We start from the raw sequence: 10,746 nt of genomic DNA on the forward strand, positions 1-10,746 counted from the left end.
ATGGAAAGGAATCACTGACAAACAATCCATTTTCAGTGCATTTAATTGTTGCTTGAAATTTACTATAATTCCATAGTGTTTATTACATGTTTTGACATACAGGCCACCAAACAAATAGGAATTCCTATAGGGCAAGGAAAGGACATCTGGAGGCACCCGAATCAGTATTAGAAAGTCAATCCGAAGTAAAAGTGAGAAATACCAAGGAAAGACACATGCTCCATTATGGTTCTCAAGATAAACCCTCTACAATAAACCACAGGGGTGTGGTCAACTCAAGAGGCAGGCATCCTGTAAAGTTGCACTGTTGGACAAAGACAAAGCTAGTGAGAGTTCACCCTCTCCCCTGTGTCAATGGCAGAAGGCACAGTTAGGTTAACAATATTAGAGTGGCATATCTCTATACTCGCATGGCTTGATTCAGCCACTATAATTACACAAAATAAATCTGGTTTATTTTTCATAATGAACACTGCATCACAATGTAATTCACAATCAATCATATTTATGAAACAGCCTAAAATGAAATGTCACCATTTGGTGGATTGATTTCAATGTCACTTAATATGTAAAGGTTATAAAACATTTCCTTTCCAACACATTTTTTAGAACACTTTAAAAGACTCACTTATTTGAAGCTTGAAACTTTGCAATCTTTTAAAACAAATCATCCCGACTTGACAGTTTACTCTTGCCGCTGCTTTGACTATACAAATATTAGTCTCCTGTGATATGACTGTTTCCGCGAGAGATTTGGTTTTGACTTCCTAAATGATGATTAGGTGAGATGACATTTGTATGATTACATCAATAATAAGGCATCTTTTATAAAATACAATCACGTTGATGTACCAATGGAATTAGATCTTGGCATTCATCTTGGTGTACATCTCATAGATGGCATCATTAAGGCAGTGAAGTTCACTAGAAATAGTCGTATTTTGTCCCGGCAGTCATTTTCCTTGACCTCTTGGACAGTGCCCTCAGGAAATCTGCCTTGTAGGGGGCTGCGAACACAGCTGCCTACAGTGGAAGACATTCAAGTAAAGTCAGTTCAAAAAGGCAGACTTGTCATAGATCTAACTGTCACGTTCTGACCATAGTTCTTGTGTGTTGTGCTTGTTTTAGTGTTGGTCAGGACGTGAGCTGGGTGGGCATTCTATGTTGTGTGTCTAGTTTGTCTGTTTATGTGTTCGGCCTAATATGGTTCTCAATCAGAGGCAGCTGTCAATCGTTGTCCCTGATTGAGAATCATATATAGGTGGCTTGTTTTGTGTTGGGATTTTGTGGGTGGTTGTTTCCTGTCTCTGTGTTTTCTCTGCACCAGATAGGGCTGTATCGGAAAGCCACATTTGTTATTTTGTAATTGTTGTAAGTGTTCACAGTTTCGTTTAATATTAAAATCATGTTGAACACGAGCTACGCTGCGTCTTGGTCCGATCCCTGCTACACCTCCTCTTCTAGTGAAGAGAGGGAAGGCTGCCGTTACACTAACAGTCAACTTTGTTTGATTAAGAGACGGTGAGATCACTTGAATGATGGCCACCACTAGCACAGCTAATTACCAAGTGATTTCAAATTGGCTAAACTATAACAGTTTCGGATAATGTGATAAACTGTCAATGGAGACGCAGTGTAATTAAAGCCGTAACCTAAAGCAATCATGCTATGGTGAGGCGCTTACCTTGAAGAGCTTTTGCACTAGCCACCCATGGTACTTCTTCAGGGCCAGCTCACAAGCTTTGGTGCAATTGATCCGGATGAGGTTGGGGTTGTTGTCGTCCCTTCTCCCCATCCACCAGACTCTGCAGCAGGACCTGGATAAACCAGAGACCCCTGGTCAATAAAGAACGAGAAAAAATACAAATCACATATCAGACAGCGGGTACAGCTGTAGACAGACTCAACGGTAACACTTAAAGCCTTCCGGTAGATTGGTTTATTACCTGTTAAAAGCAGGTATGAGGCTTTATAATGTCTTATAATAAGGACTATATAAATATTCCTCTATTGAAATTAACTGAATTGAAATGTCTGGTACTTAATCAAGCTCTTATTAGATGCTAACGAGATGTTATAAGAGGTTTGTATGCTCATGACAAGTCTTATAATGCATTATAACAGCATCCTAAAGCTTTACAGACTCAAGCTCCAAAAATAAAACATTTGTCTGACCTCATCAGCCACATTAGTGCCAGGGTGGCTCCCACTTTGGGCCAGCCTGCTCCATACAGCTCATTCTCTACCTCCAGGATTTGTTGGCGGGTCTTGAACCTGCTGGGTTGCTGTCATAAACCACCTTGATTTTCTAAAACAGGGATAGTTCAGTAATAAAGTTGTTTGTTTCTTTATGGTTCCAAGTTTACCCGTTTGCACTTTAACCATATGAAAAAGTTGATGTAGGCTACTTACTGTGATGCTCCCTGCAATGTCAGATTTAACTCGAGCTAATAGAGCCAAGGCAGTCTGTAGAGAGATTTAAAAATACCATGTTAGCCCATACTGGAAAAGTAACATCCTGCACAATGTAGATGTCAGCTTTGTCTACATTCCCAAGAGCTAAGAGAAAGGGGTTAGGAAGAAAGAGAGAGGGGTTAGGAAGGAAGAAATACAGAGAGGTTAGGGAGAAAGAGAGAAAGTACAGGAGAGAGGGGTAATGGAGATTTTTTTTTTTTAATATGTTGGGCAAAACTTTCCCCCTGTAGTGTGGTGGTATTGGTCCTGTTTGAGATCTCTCCAAGGTACAAAGAGACAGATGATTTTATGGATATACACTGAGTGTACAAGACATTAGGAATACCTACTCTTTCCATGACAGACTGACCAGGTGAAAGCTTCTAATCTACTCTCACATAGCTAAGAAAATTAGGCCCATCATTGGCCCTAGGCCTCTGCAACAGGAAAAGGAAATACACAGTGTAAAAAAAAAAAAATTAGGAACACCTTCCTAATTTTGAGTTGCACCCCCTTTTGCCCTCAGAATAGCCTCAATTCATCAGGACATGGACTACAAGGTGTCGAAAGCATTCCACAGGCCCATGTTGACTCCAATGCTTCCCACAGTTGTTTCAAGTTGGTTGGATGTCCTTTGGGTGGTGGACCATTCTTGATACACACGGGAAACTGATGTGTGAAAAACCCATCAGCATTGCAGTTCTTGACACACTCAAACCGGTGAGCCTGGCACTACCATACCCTGCTCAAAGGCACTTAAATCTTTTGTCGTGCCCATTCACAATCCATGTCTCAATTTTCTAAAAACTTAAAAATGCTTCTTTAACCTTTCACCTCCCCTTCATGTACACTGATTGAAGTGGATTTAACGAGTGACATCAATAAGGGATCAAAGTTTTCGTCTGGTCAGTCTGTCATGGAAAGAGCAGGTGTTCCTAATGTTTTGTACACTCAGTGTATATCCATAACATCATCGGTCGATTTGTACATTGGAGAGATCTCAAAGAGGACCAATACCACCAAACTACAGGGGGAAAGTTTTGCACAGTTTTCTTCATAGCAAGGTGTAGACTAATTATTGTATGGTAACCTACCTAAACACATTCGGTTTAAAGACTTCCAATGACCCAACAATTTGTAAGAATCTATTCTTTGCTTAGCCTTTTCTAATAGGAGAATTTGGCCAAGCAACTGCAATTTCCAACAGGCCATTTACATAGTGCATTCGGAAAGTTACAGCCTCATTCTAAAAATGGATTAAATTAAAAAAACAAACGTTCCTCAATCTACACACAATACTCCATAATGACAAAGCGAAAACCGGTTTGGAATTTCTTAAAAATATACAGAAAGGGCGCAGTGGTCTAGAGCACTGAATCGCAGCGCTAGCTGTGCCACCAGAGATTCTGGATTCGCGCCCAGGCTCTGTCGCAGCCGACCGCGACCGGGAGGTCCGTGGGGCGACGCACAATTGGCCTAGCGTCGTCCGAGTTAGGGAGGGTTTGGCCGGTAGGGATATCCTTGTCCCATCGCGCACCAGCGACTCCTGTGGCGGGCCGGGTGCGCGCTAACCAAGGTTGCCAGGTGCACGGTGTTTCCTCCGACACATTGGTGCGGCTGACTTCCGGGTTGGATGCGCGCTGTGTTAAGAAGCAGTGCGGCTTGGTTGGGTTGTGTTTCGGAGGACGCATGGCTTTCGACCTTCGTCTCTCCCGAGCCCGTACGGGAGTTGTAGCGATGAGACAAGATAGTAATTACTAACAATTGGATACCACGAAAAAGGGGGTAAACATTGAAAAAATAAACAGAAATACCTTATTTACATAAGTATCCAGACTCAAATTGAGCTCAGATGCATCCTGTTTCCATTGACCATCCTTGAGATGTTTCTACACCTGTGGTAAATTAAATTGATTGGACATGATTTGGAAAGGCACACACCTGTCTATATAAGGTCCCACAGTTGACAGTGCATGTCAGAGCAAAAACCAAGCCATGAGGTCAAAGGAATTGTCCGTAGAGCCCTGAGACAGGATTGTGTCGAGGCACAGATCTGGGAAAGGTTGGAAAAAAATTCCACAGCATTGAAGATCCCAAAGAACACAGTGGCCTCCATCATTCTTAAATGGAAGAAGTTTGGAACCCCCAACACTCTTCCTAGAGCTGGCCCCCCGGCCAACTGAGCAATCGGGGAGAAGGGCCTTGGTCAGGGAGGTGAATCATAATGAATATGGAAATATAGAACTGGTGGAAAAATGAAGATTAGATTTTAGGCCTATCCTCCAAGAGCTTTTTCATAACACTAACCTTGGATGCATGCAAAATATTCAGAGAAAAGCACGTAACCTACTGACAAATTGATGGCCAACCACAATCTAATTATTCTGTCTTCATCCATGATGGGCTGTAGCAAATGGTGTGATACTTTGTAGCAATAAATGCAATAGAGTAACAGGCAATAGATTGTTGCAACAAAGTAGAGAGGAATGTGGGTGGTGGTCTTTGCATAGGCTGTGGCTAGCCCAATATTGGCCTAAAGGAGCCTAACGTTACTCCTTAGCACAAGGACCTTACATGTTCTGTTTAAAGGGCGAATTGGCTCTGGAAGCCAAAATACTCCATATAAACATATGGTTCTAGAAGACATAAATCCCTCTACTTTCATATGACATCAAAATAATTTTAACAAATGCAAAACACACACACTGTACAATATTTTAACCGGTTTAAACACAGCCAACAGCATTTTTCAGTGACAACACCTTTGTGGCGTCTGTCTTCCGTTTACACACAGGTGTTTGGATACTCAGATACTAATTAACACAGGTATTCCACCCAGTCTTCGGTAAACAAGCACTGTAACATTAATATATGGCGGTGTGGTAACCCTAACTGTATAAAGCTGTGTATCTATTCAACCTTTTTATTTTGTATTATTATTTATCGCCGATATTAAAGACACGGTCCTTAGGCTTCCAAAACAGTACCGCAAGTGATGTGTGTTAATGTTTAATCAACGTGTGTTAAAACCTCTCTAGGGTATGTGGGACGTTAGTGTCCCACCTCATCAACAGCCAGTGATACTGCAGGGCGCCAAATTCAAAACAACAGAAATCCCATAATTTAAATTCCTCAAACATACAAGTATTTTACACCATTTTAAAGCTACACTTGTTGTAAATCCAGCCAAAGTGAACGATTTCAAAAAGGTTTTACGACGAAAGCACACCAAACGATTATGTATGGTATGAGCCAAGTCACAGAAAAAGACAGCCATTTTTTCAGCTAAAGAAAGCATTAACAAAAAGCAGAAATAGAGATAAAATGAATCACTAACCTTTGATAATCTTCATCAGATGACACTCATAGGACTTCATGTTACACAATACATGTATTTTATGTTCGGTAAAGTTAATATTTATATCCAAAACTCTGAGTTTAGGCAAGACGCTACTGTATCCCCGTGTGGCTCAGTTGGTAGAGCATGGCGCTTGCAACGCCAGGGTTGTGGGTTCGATTCCCACGGGGGGCCAGTACAAAAAAACAAACAAAAAAAAAGTATGAATGTATGTACTTGTAAGTCGCTCTGGATAAGAGCGTCTGCTAAATGACTTAAATGTAAATGTAAATGTAATGTATCACTTGGCAAAAAGCCTGAGAAAATGTATAGCGCCACATTAAAATGAATGACTATGAAAATTACTATAAAATCTAACTTTCATTAAATCACACATGAAAGATATCAAATTAAAGTTACACTGGTTGTGAATCCAGCCAACATGTCAGAATTCAAATAGGCTTTTCAGCGAAAGCATACGATGCTATTATCTGAGCATAGCACCATTGTAAACAAAAGAGAGAAAACATTTCAACCCTGCAGGAGCGACATAAAACGCAGAATAAAAATATAGTTCATGCCTTACCTTTGACGAGCTTCTGTTGTTGGCACTCCAATATGTTCCATAAACATCACAAATGGTCCTTTTGTTCGATTAATTCTGTCGATATATGTCCAAAATGTCCATTTATTTGGCGCGTTTGATCCAGAAAAACACAGGTTCCAACTTGCTCAAACGTGACGACAAAATATCTCAAAGGTTACCTGTAAACTTTGCCAAAAAATGTCAAACTACTTATGTAATACAACTTTAGGTATTTTTTAACGTTAATAATCGATAAAATTGAAGACGGGGTGATATGTGTTCAATACAGGATTAAAACGATATGTAGAGTGCCTCGACTTCAAGATGGCCGTATTTCTTCATTACACAAAGGAATAACCTCAACCTATTTCTCACGACTGTTGACATCCAGTGGAAGCCGTAGTAACTGCAAGCAAGTTGCTTAGAAATCTGGTTTCCCAATGAAAACTCATTGAAAAGACAGTGACCTCAAAAAAAACAAATCTGAATGGTTTGTCCTCTGGGTTTCGCCTGCTAAATAAGTTCTGTTATACTCACAGACATGATTCAAACAGTTTTAGAAACTTCAGAGTGTTTTATATCCAAATCTACTAGTAATATGCATATCTTATCTCCTGGCGATGAGTAACTGGCAGTTGAATTTGGGTATGTTTTTCATCCAAACGTGAAAATGCTGCCCCCTACCCTAGAGAAGTTTTAACCAACTGCCGCGTGGCTCTTAACAAAACTCGCCCTACAGAAGACGCCTTCGTCAAATGACTCTTATGTGTAATATAAGGGAACGGAGTCATGATCAATGGCTAGAATATAGCAAGCTAAAATCTGAGTTTGCAAACTACTTACCAAATAATGGCAGAAGATATGACACCGACTCCAAGAATGATCTAGTTTCCACTTGTTTATCGGCTGGAAGCTGTTTAAATGGGTGCTCCATAACAACAGCCATGGTCGGCTACACAAACACTCTGACAGTGATTTGTAAAACCCGGAACTGTCACCGGCGTGAGCTCTTGAGCATCTCCCACCAATGGTCTGAAAACTGTCTGGAAGCACCGCAGCTGACCAGGGGTGCGTTCAGTATGACAGAACGGTGGGCAACGTTGAATTCAACAGACACGGTAGGGCTATTAATTCTGCCAATTATGTTGCAAAACGTTTCTTAAACGGAAGCAAATGAAACGGGGAGGGATCTACCTGAATTTGTTTTACATAATCTGTCGTTTTGCTCTGTTTGGTTCTTAAATAGTAAACGGTTTTCCTTAATTAATTCACCCCAGCTGATGACGTTGCGATTACAGTATGGTGTGCTGCACTAGTTTTGCTATTTCAAATGGTCACAACGATATTGTTCAGGCCACAGCTTGCCACACACACAAAACGGGAGCAAACGTATTTTTAAAAAAACCTTTATTTAATTAGGCAAGAACACATTCTTATTTACAATGACGGCCTACGGGGAACAGTGGGTCACTGCCTTGATTTGATTTGTTCAGGTGCAGAATTACATATTTTTACCTTGTTAGCTTGGGGATTTGATCCAGCAACCTTTCAGTTACTTGCCCAATGCTCTAACCGCTAGGCTAGCTGCCTGGGGTGTATTCATTAGTCGGATTCCGTTGCAAAAGGTTTTGTCTGTTACACCACATGCTGAATGCCCATTTCAACAGGTGGGTATCAGTGCACCAATCATGTGGAGGAGGCGGATCAACATTTTCCTGGGTAGGCTAATCTGACAGCACTTTATACAAGCACAACATTTCAAACGTGTACATGAACTGTTAAGGGCTGCCTTTTTAATTACTGAATTGGTCAGATGGTTGGGTACTATCTCCCAAGAAAGCTTTAGCAAGGGTCAACCCCGGTGGTTGCTGCATTGGTGTCAGAAGATGATTGACACTTGCTCTTGTGGCTATCGAAAGGGACTTGTGAAAGTGAAGTACAGGGATACCTGCAACTGTCTAGCAATCAACAATAAAATGTGGATACTATAATCAAATTGAACTCATTGTGCACAATCTGTGCACTCTGTGACTTTTCATAGAGAAATGAAGATAAAACCTTGTAGGCTACTTCTGGTAAAATGTTCTTCTAAATCCTTGATTTAGCAGATACAGATGACAAAGGTCTACAATGATCTGGTTACTATTAAACATTTAGCCATGTATAAATAATTCTTTATTTAGCCATGTATTTAGCCATGTATAAATAAGTCTCCACTTTATGCCCAGGCCTGCTCCCGATGCCCTTAAAGACACGGTCCTTAGGCTTCCAAAACAGTACCGCAAGTGATGTGTGTTAATGTTTAATCAACGTGTGTTAAAACCTCTCTAGGGCAAAGAAAAGATTTGCATACTGCCGTAAATGTACTGTGGTATGTTCGGATGAGTTGCCCCAGCCGTGACTTGAACCCAAGTCACTGCTACTGTCAGTCCAACACCATACCTGTTGTACTCATAAGTGTATACACTGCCTGCCCTTGTCTTCCGAAAGATTGTCCCCGTCCCACATTTCACTCTAACTTTAGGTCCTTTGATCGTGCACCTGTGTTGGGGATTTGCTGTCGAAGACTACCCTTGTACGTTTCTCCCGCTGAACCCTTTTAACTTGTTCTCGATGGCTGCAACCAATGGTCATCCCTCTTCTGACATCAACGTAGCGAAGTCAGAGGGTTTATTCTAGGGTTGGGCGGTATCCATATTTTCATATCATCGTTGCACACAAGGGGCGCTATTTCTTAAAAAAACAAATGAATTACAGCAGTAAAATAGGCTATATACAGGGGGTACCGGTACAGAGTCAATGTGCAGGGAAACCGGTTAGTCGAAGTAATTGAGGTAATATGTGCATGTAGGTAGAGTTATTAAAGTTACTATGCATAGATAATAACAGAGAGTAGCAGCAGTGTAAAAGAGGGGAGGGCAATGCAAATAATCTGGGTAGCCATTTGACTAGATGTTGAGGAGTCTTATGGCTTGGGGGTAGAGGCTGTTTAGAAGCCTCTTGGACCTAGACTTTGGCGCTCCGGTACCACTTGCCGTGCGGTAGCAGAGAGAACACTCCCTGACTAGGATGGCTGGAGTCTGACAATTTTTAGGGCCTTCCTCTGACACCACCTGGTATAGAGGTATTGGATGGCATGACGCTTGGCCCCAGTGATGTACTGGGCTGTACACACTACCCTCTGTAGTGCCTTGTAGTCGGAGGCCGAGCAGTTGCCATACCAGGCAGTGATGCAGCCAGTAAGGATGCTCTCGATGGTACAGCTGTAGAACTTTTTGCGGATCTGAGGACCCATGCCAAATGCCCTCTTCATTACTTTCTTGGTGTGCTTGGACCATGTTAGTTTGTTGGTAATGTGGACACCAAGGAACTTGAAGCTCTCAATCTGCTCCACTACAGCCCAGTTGATGAGAATGGGGGTGTGCTCGGTCCTCCTTTTCCTGTAGTTCACAAGCCTTTGTTTTGATCACGTTGAGGGAGAGGTTGTTGTCTTGGCACCACTCGGCCAGGTCTCTGACCTCCTCCCTATAGGCTGTCTCGTCGTTGGCGGTGATCAGACCTACCACTGTTGTGTCATCGGCAAACGTAATGATGGTGTTGGAGTCGTGCCTGGCCATGCAGTCGTGGTTGAACAGGGAGTACAGGAGGGGACTGAGCACGCAACCCTGAGGGGCCCCCGTGTTGAGGATAAGCGTGGCGTCTGTTTTGTTACCTACCCTTACCACCTGGGGGCGGCCCATTAGGAAGTCCAGGATCCAGTTGCAGAAGGAGGTGTTTAGTCCCAGGGTCCTTAGCTAAGTGATGAGCTATGAGGGGACTATGGTGTTGAACGCTGAGCTGTAGTCAATGAATAGCATTCTCATATAGGTGTTCCTTTGTCCAGGTGGCAAAGGACAGTGTGGAGTGCAAGAGAAATTGCAACAAGGGTTTCTGGGATAATGGTGTTGATGTGAGCCATGACCAGCCTTTCAAAGCACTTCATGGCTACAGATGTGAGTGCTACGGGTCGGTAGTCATTTAGGCAGGTTACCTTAGTGTTCTTGGGCACAGGGACTATGGTGGTCTGCTTGAAACATGTTGGTATTACAGACTCAGATAGGGAGAGGTTGAAAATGTCAGTGAAGACACTTGCCAGTTGAGCGCATGCTCGGAGTACATGTCCTGGTAATCCATCTGGCCCTGTGGCCTTGTGAATGTTTACCTGTTTAAAGGTCTTACTCACATCGGCTGCGGCGAGCGTGATCACACAGTCGTCCGGAACAGCTGATGCTCTCATGCATGTTTTAGTGTTACTTGCCTCGAAGCGAGCATCGAAGTAATTTAGCTCGTCTGGTAGGCTCGTGTCACTGGGCAGCTCTTGGCTATGCTT

General features: G+C 42.4%; 1 pseudogene; it reads right to left on the bottom strand.

Annotated features, from left to right (window-relative positions):
* Positions 1 to 860: 860 nt before the first annotated feature.
* LOC120054044 lies at positions 861 to 7,323 on the bottom strand (annotated as a pseudogene).
* Positions 7,324 to 10,746: the final 3,423 nt, after the last annotated feature.

This window comes from Salvelinus namaycush, chromosome 1 (genome assembly GCF_016432855.1).
Source record: "Salvelinus namaycush isolate Seneca chromosome 1, SaNama_1.0, whole genome shotgun sequence".
In the NCBI taxonomy this organism is placed as follows: domain Eukaryota; kingdom Metazoa; phylum Chordata; class Actinopteri; order Salmoniformes; family Salmonidae; genus Salvelinus; species Salvelinus namaycush.